The 22,061-nt window shown below is 38.8% G+C and overlaps 1 long non-coding RNA gene across 2 annotated transcripts in view; it reads left to right on the forward strand.

Moving 5' to 3' along the window:
• The window catches only part of LOC131420960 (uncharacterized), a 32,362-nt gene continuing 10,301 nt past the window's right edge, over positions 1-22,061 (forward strand). Inside the window, exons 1-3 of one of the 2 annotated variants that reach the window (XR_009223722.1) lie at positions 1-131; positions 1,439-1,607; positions 14,050-14,156. This is a non-coding gene — a long non-coding RNA (uncharacterized LOC131420960). The remainder of the gene's footprint in view (positions 132-1,438; positions 1,608-14,049; positions 14,157-22,061) is intronic. The other variant, XR_009223723.1, reaches the window with a different exon arrangement.

A 22,061-nucleotide genomic window follows, 5' to 3' on the forward strand; every position in this document is an offset into this window, starting at 1 on the left:
TTGTTGGTTGTTGTAGTAACGGGGGGAGCAGCCGTCGGCGGCGGCCGTGAGCCCGGCTGGGGAAGGAGGACGGAGGTAGGCGAAGAGCGCGGTCCCCGCCTGCCCGCCCGAGCCGTGGGAAGATGAGACGGGTAAGCGCCTGCATCCGCGCGCCCCCATGCCGAGGGAGGTGCGCTCCCGGGTCTGGGCGGCCCCGGCGGCTGCGCTTCCTTCTGAGTCCGGGAGCAGCTGGTGGCTTCCGGGCGCGCCGGGCTGAGTCGCGGCGGCGGAGTCGCCCGGTCCTTCCCCTGGGGAGCATCTGCGACCTGCCTGGGGTTGGGGTGAGCCGAGGTGGGGCTGAGGGGCTGATCCCGTTAGGGCGAGGACGCTCCTGGGGCGAGTGTCCTTAATCTTCTTCCGATCGTCCCGTCTGTCCCCGCTCTGCAGGCGGCCTGGGACGGGTCGGCACCCCTTCCTCGCTTGCAGATTTTGTTTTGCTTCAGCTTAAAGGACATCCCAGCATTTTGGGAGAGATCGAGAAATCCCGTTGGGAATCCTCGGAAGAACGCCTTTGAGGTGGTTAGATCTTCATCCCATTCCGCTGAAGATCTGTAGGGATCGTTATCGGGATCGGCGTTTTTTTGTCCTGTTAACAATCTAATCTTATCGTATATGTGAATGGATAGAAAAGGTTTGGAAAGATTGACATCAGGTGGTTATCTCTGAGTAATGGGATTACGGTTATTTAAATATTTTCATTTTCTTTATCAGTCATTTCTATTCCTTCCTCTCACACACATAACGAATATGTACTTTTCTCCAATGGAAAATATATTTTAAGTTAGAAATGGGAATATTCTAATTTTAATGACTGAGATTCAGATGATAGTTTGTGATTTTTAGTAAGGGAGAAAAATTTTTGAGAGTGTTTGGAAGGACAGTTTATTCCCCAGCTATTTATTACCTTGATTCAGTAGAATATATTAATCTTTTGGTTCAGTGGTTGGATTTGTTTTAGTGGAAGCATGAGGGCGTTTTACTTGTGTGCTTGTCATAGAGTCGAAAGTATTTTCAAGGATCTTAAATCTTGAGTTTTTATTTTTAACCCAGGTCCAGTTTTTCTAGCAAGGAATCTGTTTTAGGCAGTCATCCACTTACCTCAGGCTTCTCTGAAAGTTAAGTAAATCTATCCTTTTGGTGCATGTTAGATATAGTATATAAAAGAAAAATGAGAAACTCAAACTTAATAACAGCTCTTCAAATACATAGAGGACAGACAGTACGTTTGGGAAAAAAATCTTGATTTTTCTGGCGTACGTGAGGGACTGTGATAGAAAGTAAGCTTCTAGAGGCTGGGCACCATTTAGGTAAATATTCATTTTTATTACTTGAAGATTATCAGCAATAATCAACAAATAGACAACTGTATTATGTTTCAGATCATTTGGCTTTCTTACAGGAATCAGTGCCACCCAAATTGTTTGACCCAGTGAATCTGCAAGGAAAGGTCTCTGAGGCCCCCGTCTGCTGACTGTATGACAACCCCTAAAGGAAATGCCAGTCGTGATGGCCCGGGACCTGGAGGAAACAGCATCATCCTCAGAGGATGAGGACGTGGTAAGCCAAGAGTAAGTAATAGCAAGCCTGCTTTTGACCCTTTGCCTCTAGGATGGAAAATAGTTCTCTTTTACTCGTATACTCTTTTACCCAATATCCTTCCTTTACTATTGTCTGCCTCTGGTTTTAGCTTCTATCCATGATCTAATTCAAGATCTTATTGTGTCTCCATCAGCTATCTGAAATGAGATAAGGCTCTGGGCTCATAAGTGAACTCGGGCTCATGAATGAACATCGGTTCTAGACGTTGCAGGTAGTAGCTCTTAGTAAAAACTCTTAATCAGAGCTCCTACCATAGGAGATTTAGAAATTTTTAGATATTGAAGAAAAATAGATCTCCAAACTCTTGTGACATTGGTTGTGTTCATAAGCCTTTACAGTGATGGAATGATGATAATATAGAGGTTAGGTGACTTCCCAGAGTAACTGTGGGGCAGGACATTAGAATTCTGTAGCCTGTGCTGTGTCTATTGGACCACATTGCTTTCCTGAGTTCTTTTAGGTAAGAGTCATGTTTCTTGATTGCTGGATTCTCATGATAATAAAAATGAATGATAGTGATAAGTGCAGCTGCTATAGATGATGGTAAGGGCTTTAACTACTGTATCTTATTTAATCTGAAGATGTTATTATTCCCACTTTATTAAACTGAGGCTCACAAATATCAGAGTACTTCCTAAGGGGCGCATAGAGAGTATGTGAAGGATTGAGATTCAGACCTAATTTTCCTGGATTTTGAAGCACTTTGCAGTTTTGCCTCCTTTAATGTTATTACTTGATACAGAGAACAAAGAGACTGGCTTAAAATTAATATTAGTTTTAAGATTCTCTGTGAGTCCCCTTGGATATGTGTGTGTTGTCTAACCTGAGAAATGGGGATAATATCTCCAGGCTATTTTGTAGGCGTATGGTGAGGATCAAATAGAAGAATGTGTATGAAATCACTTTGTAAATTATAAAGTGCCATACAAATGTAAGGCATGAATCTAACTGGCTTTAATATTGAATTTAAAGTGGAATTCTTATCATAAAGTGGAAGATTCCATTATTTAATATGACTTGAAAAAATTATTGAAGCATTAATAAAGCTTTAGGGAGAGGCTTCTCATCACTGTTAGGCTGCAGAAAATAATAGAGATTGGACCATATATTTGGATCATTCTCATTCAGGATAATTAAATGGGTAATTCCCTTTGGCCACTTTGCTTTCTTGAGATTTTTGCTTTCTGTGTGCCACTTTACCCATTTTACGAAATTTTTAACTTCTGCTGCAAGCATCCATCTTTCTGATTTCAAGTTAATGATTTACTCCATGAATCTCTCTGTTATTAGTGGGCCTAGAGGTTAAGCCTGACAAGTGTTAGATTGCACTACATGAAATTGCTATTTTGGTAGGTCAAAAACAGTCAAACATTGGGGCCAGCCCGGTGGCGTAGCAGTTAAGTTCGCACACTCCACTTCGGTGGCCTGGGATTCGCAGGTTCGGATCCCAGGCGTGGACCAATGCACTGCTTGTCAAGCCATGCTGTGGTGGCGTCCCATATAAAGTAGAGGAAGATGGGCACAGGTGTTAGCCCAGGGCCAATCTTCTTCCTCAGCAAAAAGAGGAGGAGTGGCAATGGATGTTAGCACAGGGCTAATCTTCCTCACAAAAAAAAAAAATTAAAAATAGAAATACCATACAACCCAGCTATTCCACTACTGGGTATTTATCCAAAGAACTTGAAATCAAACATTCAAAGAGACTTACGCACCACTATATTCATTGCAGCGTTATTCACAATAGCCAAGGCATGGAAGCAACCCAAGTGCCCCTCCACTGATGAATGGATAAAGAAGATGTGGTATATATACACAACGGAATACTACTCAGCCATATAAAAAGACAAAAACGTCCCATTTGCAACAACATGGGTAGACCTTGAGGGTATTATGTTAAGCGAAATGAGCCAGACAGAGGACAAACACCACCTGATTTCACTCATATGTGGAACATAAACACATGGACAAAGAGAACAGATTAGTGATTACCAGAGGGGAAGGGGGTTGGCGGGTGTGCATAAGGACTAAAGGGGCAAAATATATGGTGACTGAGAAATAATAATGTACACCTGAAATTTCACAATGTTATAAACTATCATGACCCCAATAAAATAATAAAAAAAAATCAACAGCAGGACTTTGAAAGGAAGAAGAGCAAAAGGTCCTTGAATTTGGATTGGGGGGAGTAGTGGGGATTACACCTTTGTTTTCACTAACTTCTACTAGAAATTTAACATTTCTCAATTATAAATATAGGCAACAAAGCACAGCAGTGTTAGCGTTATCTGTGCCATTGGCTCTACCTGAAATTACAGATTTTTTATATCATTTTACAGTTGTTGCTGATATCTCAAAATGTCATTTACATTTATCACTACTTCTAAGTTATGGTAGATATTAAACTTGCCACTAGATCACCTGTGATCACAGTCATCCTCCTCTGCTGTGATGAGGCTGGACAATGATCTGGCAACTCTGCCTCAAGCCACCAAATGGTGACATCTCACATTGGTGGTCCAGACATCTATGATGCTTCCCAGTATTCCCCACTTATAAGTGTTAATCAAAGACCACCCTAGAGTGCGATGATTTTATGCAAACTAAGCAAAAACAGTCTTCCTGCTACTGTCTTTAGAAAATAAAATTTAACCTTTCACTGTTTTAAATGAATCATCTTGTTATTTAATGTAGTAATAAGAAAGCATATATTACTATATCACAAGTTTGTTTTTCTAATTTTGATAACTGCATTTCAATGTAATTGGTATTCTTTGTAATATGTATTTTATTTTAAGCCCTTAGAAATGTTATTCTGATAGGGATTCATGGCACTAAAAAGGCTAAGAACCCATGGATCTAAGGTAATCTAAAACATAAAGTCTCCATCCATTCATTCAGTCAGTCATTCATTCAGTCAGCAAGTATTTATTGAGAACCTACCATAGTACTAGGTTGAACCATCTGAAATTGTCAATATTTGACTTTTTTCTTTTGTTTCCTTTGTCCAAGTAGACATGGTATTGGAAAAGATCCTTCTAAGACCGATGTCAAAGAGTGTACTGCCTATATTTTCTTCTAGGAGTTTTATGGTTTCAGGTCTTACATTCAAGTCTTTAAACCATTTTGAGTTAATTTTTGTGTATGGTGAAAGATAATGGTCTACTTTTAACCTTTTGCATGTGACTGTCCAGTTTTCCCAACACCATTTATTGAAGAGACTTTCCTTTCTCCTTTGTATGATCTTGGCTCCTTTGTCAAAGATCTGCTGTCTGTAGAGGTGTGGTTTTATTGCTGGTCTTTCAATTCTGTTCTATTGATCTGTGTGTCTGTTCTTGTACCAGTACCATGCTGTTTTGATTACTATAGCTTTGTAATACATTTTGAAATTTGGGATTGTGATGCTTTCAGCTTTGTTCCTTTTTCTCAGGATTGCTTTAGCTATTTGGGGTCTTTTGTTGCCCCATATGAATTTTAGGATTCTTTGTTCTATTTCTGTGAAGAACGTCATTGGGATTCTGATTGGGATTGCATTGAATCTGTAGATTGCTTTAGGTAGTATGAACATTTTAACTATATTTATTCTTCCAATCCATGAGCATGGAATATCTTTCCATTTCTTTATGTCCTCATCAATTTCTTTCAATAGTGTCTTTTTTTTTTAATATTTTATTTATTTATTTATTTTTTCCCCCCAAAGCCCCAGGAGATAGTTGTATGTCATAGCTGCACATCCTTCTAGTTGCTGTATGTGGGACGCGGCCTCAGCATGGCTGGAGAAATGTTGCATCGGTGCGCGCCCGGGATCCGAACCCGGGCCGCCAGCAGCGGAGCACATGCACTTAACCGCTAAGCCATGGGGCCGGCCCTCAATACTGTCTTATAGTTTTCATTTTGTAGCTCTTTCACCTCCTTGGTTAAATTTATTCCTAGATATTTTATTCTTTTTGTTGCAGGTGTAAATGGCCACAAAAGATGCTTGTATTCTTGTGTTCTCTTTCTGTTAGTTCATTATTAGAGTATAGAAATGCAACTGATTTTGTAAGTTGATTTGGTACCCTGCAACTTTGCTGTAGTTGTTGATTATTTCTAATTGTTTTCCAGTGGATTCTTAAGGGTTTTCTGTATATAAAATCATATCGTCTGCAAACAGTGTGACTTGCACTTCTTCATTGCCTATTTGGACTCCTGTTATCTCTTTTTCTTGCCTAATTGCTTGCCTAATTGCTCTGGCCAAAACCTCCACTACTATGTTGAATAAGAGTGGTGAGAGTCGGCACCCTTGTCTTGTTCCTGTTCTCAGAGGGATGGCTTTCTGTTTTGAGCATTAAGTTATGATGTTGGCTGTGGGTTTGTTACATATGGCCTTTATTATGTTGAAGTACTTTCCTTCTATACCCATTTTATTGAGAGTTTTTATCGTAAATGGATGTTGGGTCTTGTCAAATGCTTTCTCTGTGTCTTTATTCCTCATTTTGTTAATGTGGTGTATCACATTGATTGATTTGCAGATCTTGAACCATCCCTGTGTCCTTGGTATAAATCCCACTTGGTCATGGTGTATGATCTTTTTAGTGTATTGCTGTATTCGGTTTTTTAATGTATTGCTGTATTCAGTTTGCCAATGTTTTGTTGAGGATTTTTTCATCTGTGTTTATCAGTGATATTGGCCTGTAATTTTCCTTCTTTGTGTTGTCCTTGTCTGGCTTTGGTATCAGGGTGATGTTGGCCTTGTAGAATTTGTTAGGATGTATTCTGTCTTCCTCAATTTTGGGGGATAGTTTGAGAAGGATAGGTATTAAGTCTTCTTTCAGTTTTTGGTAGAATTCTCCGGAGAAGTCATCTGGTCCTGGATTTTTATTTTTTGGGAGGTTTTTGATTACTATTTCAATCTCTTTATTTGAGATTGGTCTATTCAGATTCTCTATTTCTTCTTGGTTCAGTTTTGGGAGGTTGTATGAGTCTAAGAACTTATCCATTTCTTCTAGGTTGTCCAATTTGTTGGCATGTAGTTTTTCATATTATTCTTATAATCCTTTGTATTTCTCTGGTATCCATTGTAACTTCTCCTCTTTCATTTCTAATTTTATTTATTTGTGCCTTCTCTCTTTTTTTCTTAGTGAGTCTGGCTAAGGGTTTGTCAATTTTGTTTATCTTCTCAAAGAACCAGCTCTTTGTTTCATTGATCCTTTCTACTGTTTTTTTGTTTCAATTTCATTTATTTCTGCTCTAATTTTTGTTATTTCCCTCCTTCTACTGACTTTGAGCTTTGTTTGTTCTTCTTTTTCTAGTTCTGTTAGGTGTCGTTTAAGATTGCTTATTTGAGATTTTTGTTGTTGGTTAAGGTGGGCCTGTATTGCTATGAATTTCCGTCTTAGGACTGCTTTTGCTGCATCCCATATGAGTTGGTATGGTGTATTTTCATTCTCATTTGTCTCCAGATATTTTTTGATTTCTGCTTTAATTTTTTCAATGATCCATTGATTGTTCAGTAGCATGTTGTTTAGTCTCCATATATTTGTCACTTTCCCAACTTTCTTCTTGTGGTTTGATTTCTAGTTTCATAGCTTATGGTAGGGAACGATGCTTGGTATGATTTCAATCTTCTTAAATTTATTGAGGCTTGCCTTTTTTCCCAGCATATTGTCTGTCCTTGAGAAAGTTCCATGTGCACTTGAGAAGAATGTGTATTCTGCTGTTTTTGGATGGAGTGCTTTGTATATATCTCTTAAGTCCTCCTGGTCTAGTTTTTCATTTAAATCCACTATTTCCTTGTTGACTTTCTGTCTGGATGTTCTATCCATTGATGTAAGTGGGGTGTTGAAGTCCCCTACTATTATTGTGTTGTTGTTAATATCTCCTTTTAGGTTTGTTAATAGTTGCTTTATGTCCTTTGGAGCTCCTGTGTTGGTTGCATATATATTAATAAGTGTTATGTCTTCTTGGTGGAAAGTCCCTTTTATCATTATATACTGCCCCTCTTTGTTTCTTGTTGTCTTTTTTATCTTGAAGTCTGCTTTGTCTGACATAGGTATGGCAACATCTGCTTTCTTTTGCTTGCCATTTGCTTGGAGTATCATCTTCCATCCCTTCACTCTGAGCCTGTTTGTCTTTAGAGCTATGTTTCCTGGAGGGAGCATTTTGTTGGGTCTTGTTTTTTGATCCATCCAGCCACTCTCTGTCTTTTGATTGTAGGATTCAATCCCTTTAGAGTGATTATTGATACATGAGGTCTTAATACTGCCATTTTTTCTCTTGTTTTCCGGTTGTTCTGTATTTCCCTTATTTCTTGTCCCATGGATTTCCGACTGCCAATTTAGTTTGGTGATTCTCTGGGATGGTTTTCTCAGTTTTCTCTTTATTTATCATTTTTGTCTATGTATTGATTTTTTGTTTAGTAGTTACCATGAGGTTTATGTACAAGATCTAGATGAGATAGTCCATTTTCTGATAGCCTCTTATCTCCTTAGTCTAAGCAGGTTCCATCCCTTCCTCATCTAAGTCGTCGTTGTCACAACTTATTCCATTTTGTGTTTTGAATTTGTGATTAAAATGAAATGGTTATAGTTATTTTTTGATGCCATCCTTCCATTTATCTTTAATGTTATAATTGTTTGCTAACCTGTTCTGATAGAGAGCTGCCATTTTCTGATTTTGTTTGTCTATTTATTTCATTGCTGAAGGCTTTTTAAACGATTTTTTTGGTCACGTACAAGGGCCTTCTTGGTCCTTCTTGTAGATGGGCTCTTGTGGGGATGAACTCCCTCAGCTTTTGTTTATCTGGGAAAGTTTTTATTTCTCCATCGTATCTGAAGGATAGTTTCACTGGATAGAGTATTCTAGGCTGAAATTTTTTGTCTTTCAGTATTTTGAATATATCATTTCACTCTCTCCTAGCCTGTAAGGTTTCTGCTGAGAAATCTGCTGAAAGGCAGATAGGGGTTCCTTTGTAGGTGATTTTCTTCTGCCTTGCTGCCCTTAATATTTTTTCTTTGTCATTGACTTTTCCAGTTTTACTAATATGTGCCTTGGAGAAGGTCTTCTTACATTGATGTAATTAGGAGTTCTATTAGCTTCATTTACATGTAATTCCATCTCCATCTGCAGGTTTGAGAAGTTCTCAGCTATTATTTTTTTGAACAAGCTCTCTGCTCCTCTCTCCCACCCTTCTCCCTCTGAAATACCTGTAATCCTTAAGTTGCATTTCCTAATTGTGTTGGATATTTCTCGGAGTATTTCTTCATTTATTTTTACTCTTAGTTCTCTCTCCTCCTCCACCTGATGCATTTCTGTGTTTCTGTCCTCTAAATTACTAATTTTGTCCTCTGTAATATCAGCTGTGTTTTTTAAGGATTCTAGTTTTTTTATGCCATTCATTGTGTTCTTCATCTCTAACATTTCTTTTTTTTTTTTTATAATTTTATTTATTTATTTTTTTTTTGCCCAAAGCCCCAGTAGATAGTTGTATGTCATAGTTGCACATCCCTCTAGTTGCTGTATGTGGGACGCGGCCTCAGCATGGCCGGAGAAGCAGTGCGTCGGTGCGCGCCCGGGATCCGAACCCGGGCCACCAGCAGCAGAGCGCGCGTACTTAACCGCCAAGCCATGGGGCTGGCCCCTCTAACATTTCTAATTGTTGTTTTTTTTTTTATAATTTCAATCTCTTTTGTGAAGAATTCCCTCAGCTCATTAATTTTATTCCTGAGTTCATTGAACTGTCTTTCTGAGTTTTCCTATAATTCATTGAGTTTCTTTATGATAACTATTTTGAATTCTCTGTCATTTCATGTGTAAATTTCTATGACTTCAGGATTGGTTTCTGGATACTTGTCATTTTCCTTCTGGTCTGGAGTGTTAATATATTTCTTCATGCTGTTTGATGGGGTGGACCTTTGCCGTCACATAGTGGTAGTATCTGGTCACAGGTTCCACCTGCTACCACTGGAGGGGCAGGAGCTGTGTTTTCTGAGCCTGCTGTGACCCCTGGCAGTTGTCCCTTTCTGTTGGAAGTTGTGCTGATAGGGCTGTCTGTCTCTGGCCACTGCTGCCTCACACAGACACGTGGAGGCACTCTGGCGGGGATCCCCCGCCCTGCCCAACTGAGCCAAGCTGATGCGCCAGGTGGGATGGGGGACAGGGGCGCCTTCTTTCCCACTCATGCTACCACTCTGCACTCGGTGGCTGCCCACCTAAGCTGCTTTGCTTGGTGAGAGTGCCCCTGGGGTGGCTTAGCCACCTCGGTGTGGACTGTTCCTGTGGGTTGGGAAGCAACTCCAAGAGTGGAAAGCATGCCTTTGAAGAGCTGCCTTTTCCCCTTTCTCCCCTCAGAGTCATGTGCTGGCCACCATGTGAAGTCTTGCACCCTAGATCGCTACCCCTGGGGTGGGGGAGGAGATCCCCTTACCTCCTTGCACTGCCCTCCTGGTGGTCCAGCACCCCTGCCTTCAGACATATGGCTGCGTGGATCTCTCAGATATCTGTTGTGTTATGTGGATGTCCTCTGTGGGTTAATGAATGTCCTTTTCGTTGTATCTTAGTGGGGAGAGCCTAGGAGAACAGCTCCCTCCGCCATGATGCTGACTTCACTCCACTACTGTTGATTTTTGACTGTTAATCTCGTTCTGTCACCTCATGTCTTGTCTGTCAGTTACTTCACAGATCTTAAGTCAATCTTGTTCAGATTTAGGGCAGTAGGCTTACATTTAAAAAGGTTTGGAAATTAGAAGGTCTTAAATCATCTAAGGATGTTGATTTGATCTAAAGATCCATGGACATCTGTTAGATCTGCTCAGATCCATAGGCCATGTTAAAAGTGTTAATGCCTTGCAATCCTGGACTTCAGGGCTAGAAACTGTTCAGAAAGTCCTTGTTTTGCATGGCATTATTTCAGATAATAAATGTCAAGGGGCTCTTTTTCTATATTTTGTTTGGGCATCCCAAATACAAATTCATAAATAGATGTGGAAACTTTCATAAAAGGATTTGATGTAAGGTTTCTTTAGTCACGGAAAAAATAGTAACCTTAATTCTTATCATAAATGCTGGGTTTATATCAGTTAAAAGGATCACCAGCATTTACATGGAAAAAATAAAAGATCGTCAAAACAAATGATTATCGAATGAGTGCTACAGGATTTTACAGAAGGAAGGCATCACTGTGGCTGGAGGAGCTGGGGAACGTCCATGGATGTGGTGAGACGGGCTTGGCCTTGGAGAGTGGGATTAAATGGACAGAGAAGTGGGGAAGGCATTTCCAGCGGGGATGTTGGTATGAGTCAGGCATAGAAGCTTTAAGTTATACAGGCTGGATCCCAGGAGTGAATAATATATATTCCTCATGAAATTGCTTCTTAAAAACCAAAACGTTCTTAGGCTTTCAATAAAGTGAACCATAAAACTGGTCTACTTCAGTAATTAATCATTCACATCCTTGGTCTTTTCATGACTCTCATGAATTATATTTTCTTAATATATACCAGTTTCTAGTGTGAATGAAAATGTAAGGTCCCAATTTCCACTTTCCTAATCATTTTGAGTTTTTCCCTTTAGCACCACCTGGTGGACACATGATTTTCATAACAATTTAGCATCTACCTTAAATGTGTTTTGGTTGACCCTAGTGAATTAATAATTCGTCTCCTACCTCTTTTATCTTTTCATAGGTCGTAAGTGGAAAGATTTCTCTCTCAGGGATTTGGCTTTCCACAGATAGTATGGTTAGGGCCTTGGCTCTTCTCAGCTGTGTATCTGTTTATAGTCATGCATCGCTTAATGATGGGGATACGTTCTGAGAAATGTGTCATTAGGTGATTTCATCATTCTGTGAACATCACAGAGTGTACTTACACAAACCTAGACGGCATAGCCTACTATACACCTAGGCTATATGGTACTAATCTTATGGGACCATCGTCATATATGCACTCTGTTGTTGACTGAAACGTCGTTATGCGGTGCATGACTGTGTTGTGTTCCTGACTGTTGTCAGGAATTTCTAACTGGTAGCAGTAATCCATTGGTTGTGAGTGCTAAGACACAGTGGTGCCAGTTTGTAGCTAGTGCTAGATTGACAAGGAACTTTGAATAGTTTCCAAAGTTTCTGTCTAAGACTTGGTAATTTAGGCTGCCTATTATTTCTCGGTCCTCTGACTTAGAAATATAGTAGAAAAATTAAAGTTGGAAAAGATCATAGGAATCATCTGGCCCCTTACCCGGATTTTATAGATGTTTAAGTTTTAAAAGCATGAAAACCACCAAAAAAATCCTTCTTGCTAAAAAATGCACCCTGTATGGGCCGGCCCCGTGGCTTAGCGGTTAAGTGCGTGCACTCCGCTACTGGCAGCCTGGGTTCGGGTCCCAGGCACGCACCGACGCACCGCTTCTCTGGCCATGCTGAGGCTGCGTCCCACATACAGCAACTAGAAGGATGTGCAACTATGACATACAACTATCTACTGGGGCTTTGGGGGAAAAAAAAAAGGAGGAGGATTGACAATAGATGTTAGCTCAGAGCCGGTCTTCCTCAGCAGAAAGAGGAGGATCAGCATGGATGTTAGCTCAGGGCTGATCTTCCTCACAAAAAAAAAAAAAGCGCACCCTGTAAACACCATTTCTCAAGTGGACACTATCATCCAAGTCAGAGAGCAAGAACAATTAGCATCCACATTCCATTTCTAGAAAACAGGAGATGAACTAGGTGTGGTGTTCTTTGCTTTCCTCAGTAAAAGGCTTTTGGCAGCTCATGCCAAGTGTAAAGGCTGCCTTACTTCTAAGTTTGGTAGCCTGGCAGCCTGTGCATTCAAATTGTGGATCTTTTTTTTTTTTGATGGGGAAGATTTGCCCTGAGCTAACATCCGTTGCCAATCTTCCTCTTTTTCTGCTTGAGGAAGATTAGCTCTGAGCTCACGTCTGCGCCAATCTTCCTCACTTTTTGTATGTGGGATGCCTCCACAGCATGTCTGATGAGTGGAGTAGGTCCGCACCTGGGATCCCAACTCGTGAACCTGGGCTGCCGAAGTGGAGCCCGCGGAACTATAACCACTCAACCATGGGGCCAGCCCCTCAAAATTTGGATCTTTAAAAACTTGAGCTGGGAGAGTCTGACTTAGCCCTGAGATTTGTGGTATGGACTTTGTGGTGTGATCATGTGAGTTTTTGAGAGCAGCCTGAATCTTGGTTAAATGCATCTTATTCCCTTTAAGGAACTGATTCAGTCCCCAAAGAGTTGGGTTTAAGGTGATCCATATACAGAACATCACCGAAATGTGACTCGGGAGATGGAAGGGTAGAAAGAACAGCCACTTATTTTCACATACCTGTTCTATTACTTAACCAGCTGTGTGACCTCGGGCAAATTACTTAACCTCTCTGAGACACCTTTTCTTCAGTTCATAGTGCGGCAAGACAATTAAGTGAGGTAACATGTAAAAAGCTCTTAGTTTAATTCCTGGCACAGTGCAGGGACTCAGTTCATTTCTTTCCCTTTCTACCTCCCTGCATTAAGGAGGTTGAAAATTTTCCTAATCTGTGAGTAAATATACATGTGTCTAAGATTGATTAATCTGAGATTTCCTGAGGATAGAGTAAGAGAATAAAGTCAAGGGTCCTTTTCTGAAGGAAAATGTCTATTGTTCCATTTAGTATAGGCTTTCTTGAAAATACGTGGTTTTAATTGGGAAACTTGTATTAATTTAGGGTTCCTAGCTCAGAATCTTAGGATGGGCCATCAAATTGGCTTAAAAAAGAACTATAGGGTGTAAAAGGGGTATATAAATTATTGTGAATATATTAGTTAGCATTCTTTATGTGTGCTGGGGAGTAAAGTGTCCTAAATAACAAAAGGAATTTATTTACTCATATTTAGGAAAGTCTTGATTCTGCAACTCCACATTTGCCGCTCAGGATCTCACTTCCCTCATTCTTTCATTCAGGCTCCACTGACTTCCTCTTCTACCAAAGCTCCATGCTCTCCTCTCCAGGTCACGAAATGACAGTTGCACTTCCAGACCTCTCATGCCCTTACACCACCAAGGGGAAGAGAGGCCATCTCTCCTGTAGCTGCTATAGAAGAGAAAGAAAGCATCGCTTTCTCAGAGGGTCTCACAACCTGTCTCCTGACACTCACTGGCTCCGATTGGTTTATGTGTTCATCCCTGAACCAGTCACTATAACTGGGGGGTGGAATACCTTGATTGGCTGCAACCAGTCAAGGCCTATCCCTGGAGCAGGGATGGAATTAATCTTAAACAAACCACATGCTTAAGAATGGGAGAGTAATGGTTTCCCAAAGGGCAGTTGGGGTTCTTATGCCAAAAGGAGGGGAAAGTTGCTAAGCAGCAAACCGCAGTGATCTGCTTCAGCCGGTAATTCAGATTTTGAGCTGTGAATTAATAAAGCCTTTTGTTATGGTTGCAGGGATCATCCATGTATCATGTGGACTGGAGGCTGCAGGAGAATTCCAGTTTTGGTGTTCCATGCTGATGCTATTCTGACAAAGGACAACAATATTCGAGTAATTGGAGGTGGGTATGACCTCCCCACAGAGGGCAGGGCTGGGCGTGGCCCTGAGGGCCTTGTCTTGCAGAAATTGATATCACATATAGATAGAGAAAGGGCCTTGGCCATGAGAAAATCTACTAATTTCTTATGCTTGAAAGGATTATTTATGATTTCTTCAGTTGTTTTCTGCATATTAAATTGTTTTTCCTCTTTGAATTTTTTTCAGAATTATATGTACATGTGTTTGTCTATTGTTATTTTTTTAATTGAGATAAAATACACATAACAAAATTTACCATTTTAACCATTTTAGAGTGTATGATTCAGTGGCATTTAGTATATTCACAGTGCTGTGCAACCATCACCACTGTCGAGTTCTAGAACATTTTCGTCATCCCAAAAGTAAACCCTGTACTCAATAAGCAGTCACTACCCTTTCCCCCTGGTTCCCAGTCCCTGGCAATCACTAATCTACTTTCTGTCTGTATGAATTGGCCTATTCCAGATATTTCATATATAGACCCATACGATATGTAGCCTTTTGTGTCTGGCTTCTCTCACTTAGCATAGTGTTCTCAAGGCTTATCCATATTGTAGCATGTTTCAGTACTTCATTCCTTTTTATGGCTGAATAATATCCCATTGTGTGGGTTTACCACATTTTGTTTATCCATTCATCAGTTGATGGATGGTTGTTTCTACCTTTTGGCTATTGTAAATAGTGCTGCTAAGAACATTCATGAACAAGTTTTGGTTTGAACACCTGTTTTCAATTCCTTTGTGTATATACCTAGGAATGGAGTTGCTAGGTTGCATGGTAATTCTGTGTTTAACTCATTAAGAAACTGCCAAAGTTCCTTAACTGTCACTTAACTTATTAAGTGACAGCAGCGTTCCAACCAACAATGTATGAGAGTTCCAATTTCTCCACATCCTCACTAACATTTGTTATTTTCTGTTTTTTAGATTATAACCACACTAGTGGGTGTGAAGTGGTCTCTTATGGTGGTTTTGATTTGCATTTCCTTAATGACTAATAACATTGAGCATCTTTTCATGTGCTTGTTGGCCACTGTATCTTTTTTGGAGAAATGTCTATTCAAGGCTTTTCCTATTTTATAATTGAGTTGCTTGTATTTTTGTTGTTGAGTTCTTTATACATTCTGGATACAAGACCCTTATCACATATATAATTTGTAAATATTTTTTTCTATTCTGTGGTTTGCCTTTTCACTTTCTTGATATTGCTCATTACTGAGCAAGTTTTTCACTCTGATGACATCCAGTTTATCTATTTTTTCTTTTGTTCCTTATGCTTTTGGTGTCATATCTAAGAAACCATTGCCTAACCCAAGGTCATGATCTCTATGCTTTCTTCTAAGAGTTTTATAGTTTAAGGTCTTATATTTAGAGCTACACGGTCTTTGATCCATTTTGAGTTAATATTTTTATATAGTGTGAGTTAAGGGTCCACCTTCATTCTTTTGCATGTGGATACCCAGTTGTCCCAGGACGATTAGTTGAAGAGACTGTTCTTTCCCTGTTGAGTAGTCTTGGCACTATTGTTGAAAATCAGTTGACCATGGATGTATGGGTTTATTTCTGGACTCTTAATATTCCATTGATCTGTAGTACATTTACCTTTTTTTTTTTTTTTTTTTTGTGAGGAAGATCAGCCCTGAGCTAACATCCATGCCAATCCTCCTCTTTTTGCTGAGGAAGTCTGGCCCTGAGCTAACGTCTATTGCCAATCCTCCTCCTTTTTTTCCCTTTTTCTCCCCAAAGCCCCCATAGATAGTTCTATGTCATAGTTGCACATCCTTCTAGTTGCTGTATGTGGGATGCCGCCTCAGCATGGCTGGACAAGCGGTGCGTTGGTGCACGCCCAGGATCCGAACCCGGCCCGCCAGTAGCGGAGCAGGCGCACTTAACTGCTAAGCCACGGGGCCAGCCCCTGTAGTACATTTATCCTTATACCAGTGCCATATTGTTTTGATTACTGTACTTTTATACTAAGTTTTGAAATTGGGAACTGTGAGTCTTCTAACTTTGTTCTTCTTTTTCAAGATTCTTTTGCTATTCAGGGTCACATGGAATTCCATTGAATTTTAGGATCAGCTTTTCCATTTCTGCAAAAAAAGGCTGTTTGGATTTTGATAGGGAGTGCATTGAATCTGTAAGTCACTTTTTGAAGTATTGCCATCTCAATGTTAAGTCTTCCAGTCCATGAATATAGGATGTCTTTCCATTTATTTAGGTCTTCTTTAAGTTCTTTAGAAGTGTTTTAGAGTTTTCAGTGTACATGACTTGGAGCTTCTTGGTTAACTTTATTTCTAAATATTTTATTCTTTTTGATGCTATTATAAATGGAATTGTTTTCTCAATTTCATTTTTGGGTTGTTCCTTGCCAGTGTGTAGAAATACAATTGATTTTTGTATATTGATTTTATATCCTGAAACCTTGCTGAACTCATTTATTTATGTATGTATTTATTTTTTTTAATTATCATTAGTTTTTTTTCCCTGGAGAAGATTTGCCCTGAGCTAACATCTGCTGCCAATCTTCCTTTTTTTATGTGAGCCGCTGCCACAGCATGGTCACTGACAGACAAGTGGTGTAGGTCTGTGTCTGGGAACTGAAGCCGGGCCACTGAAGTGGAACGTGCCGAACTTGAAAACTAGGCTATTGGGGCTGGCCCTGAACTCATTTATTAATAAGCTGTAATAGTTTTTGTGTATGTCTATTCTTTACGATTGTCTATATAGAAGATCATGTCATTTGCAAATAGAGATTTGACTTATTCTTTTCTAACCTGGATGCCTTTTATATCTTTTTATTGCTTAATTGCTCTGGCTAGAACTTCCAGTACAATGTTGAATAGAAGTGGTGAAAGTAGGCATCTTTGCTTTGTTCCTGATCTTAGGGGGAAAGCTTTCAGTCTTTTACCATCCAGTATGTTAGCTGTGGGTTTTTCATAAATGCCATTTATCATGCTGAGGAAGTTTTCTCTTTCTTTGTTGAGTATTTTTATCATGCAAGGGTATTGGGCTTTGTCAAATGCTTTTTCTACATCAATTCAGATGATTTTATGTTTTTTTCCCCTTCATTCTATTACCGTGGTATATTATATTGACTTTTTAATGTTGAACCATCCTTGCATTCCTCAGATAAATCCCACTTGGTCCTGATGTAGAATTCTTTTAATATGCTGCTGGATTTGATTTGCTAGTATTTTGTTGAGAATTTTTGCATCTATATTCATAAAGGATATTGGTCTGTAGTTTTCTTTTCTTGTGATGCCTTTATCTGGGTTTGGTATCAGGGTAATGCTGGCCTTCCTCCTCTTTGGAAGATTTTGAGAAGGATTAGTAAGTGTTAATTCTTTAAATGTTTGATAGAATTCATCCAGTCATAGCTTTTCTTTGTTAGGATGTTTTTGATTACTGATTTAACCTCTACTTGTTATAGGTCTGTTTGTATTTTCTAGTTCTTATTGAGTCAGTTTTGGTAGTTTGTGTGTTTCTAGGATTTTGTTCGTTTTATTTAGTTTATCTAATTTGTCAGTATACAGTTGTTCATAGTATCATTTTATAATCCTTTTTATTTTTGTAAGGTCAGTAGTAATGTCCCCACTTTCATTTCTGATTTTAGTAATTTGAATCTTTTCTCTTTTCTTAGTCTAGCTAAACATTTGTCAATTTTGATGATCATTTTAAAGAGCCAGCTTTTTATTTTGCTTATTTTCTCTATTGTTTTTCTGTTCTCAGTTTCATTTATCTCCACTCCTCTTTGATTTTAAGCAGTGCTCTGAATCCTGGGGCTAGCCTGTAATTATCTTCAAAGGTTACAGTACTATAGATCAGAACTATTGTGTGATAATAGTGGAAAGACTCTATTCTTGGGACATTGGTTCTGTACTGAGGTCATTGGTTCGAATCCCAGCTTTGGCATTTACTAGCTGTGAGTCATGGGCAAATCACTTAAACTCTGTTAACCCATTTCATTATTATTATTTTTGGGTGTGTGTGAGGAAGATCAGCCGTGAGCTAACATCCATGCCAATCCTCCTCTTTTTGCTGAGGAAGACTGGCCCTGGGCTAACATCCATGCCCATCTTCCTCCACTTTATATGGGATACCACCACAGCATGGCTTGACAAGCAGTGAGTCAGTGTGTGCCCAGGATCCGAAGCCCGGGCCACCACAGCGGAGTGCACGCGCTTAACTGCTATGCCACCAGGCCGGCCCTGACCCATTTAATTATTAGTAAAATGGAGATAATAGCTACCTTGAAGCATTGTGACAATTAAATGAGATCATTTAATGTTTGGCACATAGCAGGCAGTCAGAACTTGTACTGCTTACTTTACTTGTTGAACAGGATCTGCTCTACTTTGAAATGACTTTAATAAGCCAGGAGTTCAGAGGACAGTGAGCACCTGCTTCTGGGATTTGTATCCTCCCCCGTCCCTAAGGGTCCTTGTGTTCCAATCCCCTCAGCAAGTTGCTAGGTTACGACTTAAAGGGACATGGTTCATTTGTAGTCTCTGAAGCCCGAGTAACTGAAGAATTGCTAACATTTGCTGAGAAACTCCCTCTAAATATGCTTTGAGTCAAAACGTCAAAGGTGGGTAAAAACAACAAGTTTATAATCCTCCCAAAACACACTTCTTTTGGTCTGCTTGTCACATAAATAAATCCATGTATTCTATGGCAATAGGCAGACCCTTCTTTTTTAGAATACCTAACATTTATTGGAAATAAGTATCCATCAATGTAGTCATCCCATTATTCAAGCAATCACTATTTTCTAGAACCTCTGAGTCTTTGTGTTTTTTTTCCCTTACACATTCTTGTGATTAACGAATAGGTCACTAAACACTTTTTCTTAATCTCTCTGCTTTTAAATTTTCTGTATCTTTCTAATTCCTTGAGATTTAATCATTTTCTTCAACTTCTTTTATGAAAAGAACAATTTGAATGATTTTTGTTAGTTGCTGCCTCTGATGTCTGAATTTTTAAACACTTGGTCTAGAGCCGGCCCTGATGGCCTAGTGGTTAAAGTTTGGTGCGCTCTACTTCTGTGGCCCAGCTTCGGTTCCCGGGTGTGGAACCACACCACTCATCTGTCAGTAGCCATGCTGTGGAGGTGGCTCACGTAGAAGAACTAGAAGGACCTACAACTAGAATATACAACTATGTACTGGGGCTTTGGGGAGAAAAAAAAAAGAGAGAGGAGGATTGGCAACAGATGTTAGCCCAGGGCGAATCTTTCCCAGCAAAAAAATCCTCCAAAAAACAGGCCAGCCCCGTGGCCAAGTGGTTCAAGTTCCGCATGCTCTGCTTTGGCGGCCCAGGTTCATGGGTTTGGATCCCAGGCACAGACCTACTGCACTCATCAGCCATGCTGTAGAGGTGTCCCACATATAAAAAATAGAGGAAGATTGGCACAGATCTTAGCTCGGAGCTAATCTTCCTCAAGCCAAACAAAAAAAGAGGAAGACTGGCAGTGGGTGTTAGCTTAGGGTGAATATTCCTCACCAAAAAAAAAAAAAAAGACAGTCTATTTTTTAATTTTTTTTTTTCTCTCTTAAATAGCTGACATAGATCTGCTCAGATCATAATCCTGTGGTGAAATCCCCTTGAGAAGTTTATCTGGGGCATTAGTTATCTTCTGTTGATCTTATAGTGTTAGATGCCAACCTTGTTTCTTCTGTTATGAATTAAATGTTTCATTGAATTCACCATTAATATTTTTGGTACAATATGATTTCATATGCTTTATTTGTGAAATAGTCCAGGAATATATATTTTTTTCTCACTATATGCATATACTTTAAATATGTAAATGGGATTGAATTTTAGAGGCAACAGAGATATTTTCAGATTAAAGTAATCTTCTCCTAGGATGAAGTAGCATTTATAATTTGCCTGTGAATGTGTCAGTTTCATAAGTTTGCATTTGTAAAGACTACCACTGTCCAATAGAAATATGATGCTAGCTATATATATAAAATTTCCAGTAGTCTTATTAAAACAACTAAACAGAAATAGGTGAAGTTAGTTTTAATAATATATTTTATATAATCCAAAATATCATTTCCACATTTACTCAGTATAGAAAAATCATTGAGATATTTTACATCCAGTGTGTATCTTATAGTGCGTCTCAATATGGACTAAAATTTTCACTGCAAGTATTTGATCTGTATTTAGATTTCATAAATGTTATAGGTGAAAAAGTAAATTCATATTCTCAAGTTGTTCCAAATAAATTTTCCCATAACTGAATCGACTATCAGTTTTTAAATTTAAATTAGTTAAAGTTAAATAAAATTAAAAATTCAGTTCCTCTGTTACACTAGTCACATTTCAAGTGCTCGCTAGTTACATGTGGCTAGTGACTCCATATTGAACAGTGCAGGCATAGACCTAATCTTCTGACAGTAAGACAAAGCTAACTATGTTGTCATTGAAGGGGTTATTCTTGAATTCTAAAAGTCAAAAACATTAGTTTTCTCCTCATCCTAGTTTCCCATGCTATTATAGACCAAACCCCTCAGGGCACTTCACCATTCCCTAGGTGCTTCTGCGTTGAACCAGTGAGAGAAAGTTAGATTATTCAATAAATAGAGTTGAGACAACTGGCTAGCCATTTGGAAAAAAAAAAATGCTAGATTCTTAATTTCTTATACAACACACACACACATTAAATGTAAAAAGAAAAAAAAAAGACTAAAGAAATTTGAAAAAAAGTGAGCATTAAAAAATTTATCTTGGAATGAAATCTTTCCCAGATAAAATACAAAACCCTGAAACCATTAAGGAAAAGATTGATATACATTACCTTTAGATATAAAAAGTGAAAATTTCTACACAGCTCAAAATACTATATGCAAAATCAAAGGCAAAGGGCAGACTGGGAAGAATATCTGCAACATAGCTGACCCTGAAAAGGGCATATTATTTAATATGTGAGAGCTCATATGAATAAGAAAATGATTAACAACCCAAAAGAAAAATGAGCAATGTTTATGAACAGGCAATTTACAGAAGAAATAAATGGCAAATAAATATGGAAATGATGCTAGACTTCACTTAAGAAAATCTTAGTTAAACCAACAGCAAGATTCCCTTGCCAGATTGGCAAAGACAAAAAATGTTCCTAATACGTGGTGTTACCAAGGTGAGGGAGAAGCAGGTACCATCATACACTACTAGTAGGAGTATAAGTCAGTATAGCCCTGTGAGAGGACAATTTGACTATGTCCATCCAAATTATAAGTGCACATACCGTGTAACTTGGCAGTTTTACATCTAGGAATCTATTTACAAACATACCCACAGATTATATAATTATGTACACGTAAAGATAATCATTGCTGCATTGTCTGTTAGCAAAGACTAGAAACATGAGAAATATCCGTCAGTAAGAGACTAATTAAGTAAACTGCAGTTTGTCCATTCAGTGGAATATAATGAAGTTGTTAAAATAATGACTTACCTTGGAATGTGCTCATCTGAGAAGATTATCAAGCTTCTATACTCTTAAGTGAAAAAGGTATGAATATGGTACATAGTTTGCCCCCAAGTGTGTTTTTAATAAAAAGAAACATGTGTGCATATGTGTATAAACTTAAAATTTCTCAAATAGCTTGCCCCAAAAATTGTTAATGATATTTATTTCTGAAAAGTAGGAATAAAGGTCTAAAGCAGGAGAGAGATACTTTGCATTTTTTACCTTTTTTATATAGTTTGGATGTTTTTATCACATGCTTTTATTTTAAAAATACAGATATTTAAGTTCTCACCATTGATCATTACTACATAGGATTTCTTTTCTAATTTTGGTTTAAAACACTGAATAGTCTTCCACTGTGATGTTTTATGCCTTGAATATCCTACGTAAATATCTCAGTCCTTTGGGA

Source organism: Diceros bicornis, chromosome 24 (assembly GCF_020826845.1).
Source record: "Diceros bicornis minor isolate mBicDic1 chromosome 24, mDicBic1.mat.cur, whole genome shotgun sequence".
Lineage (NCBI taxonomy): Eukaryota > Metazoa > Chordata > Mammalia > Perissodactyla > Rhinocerotidae > Diceros > Diceros bicornis.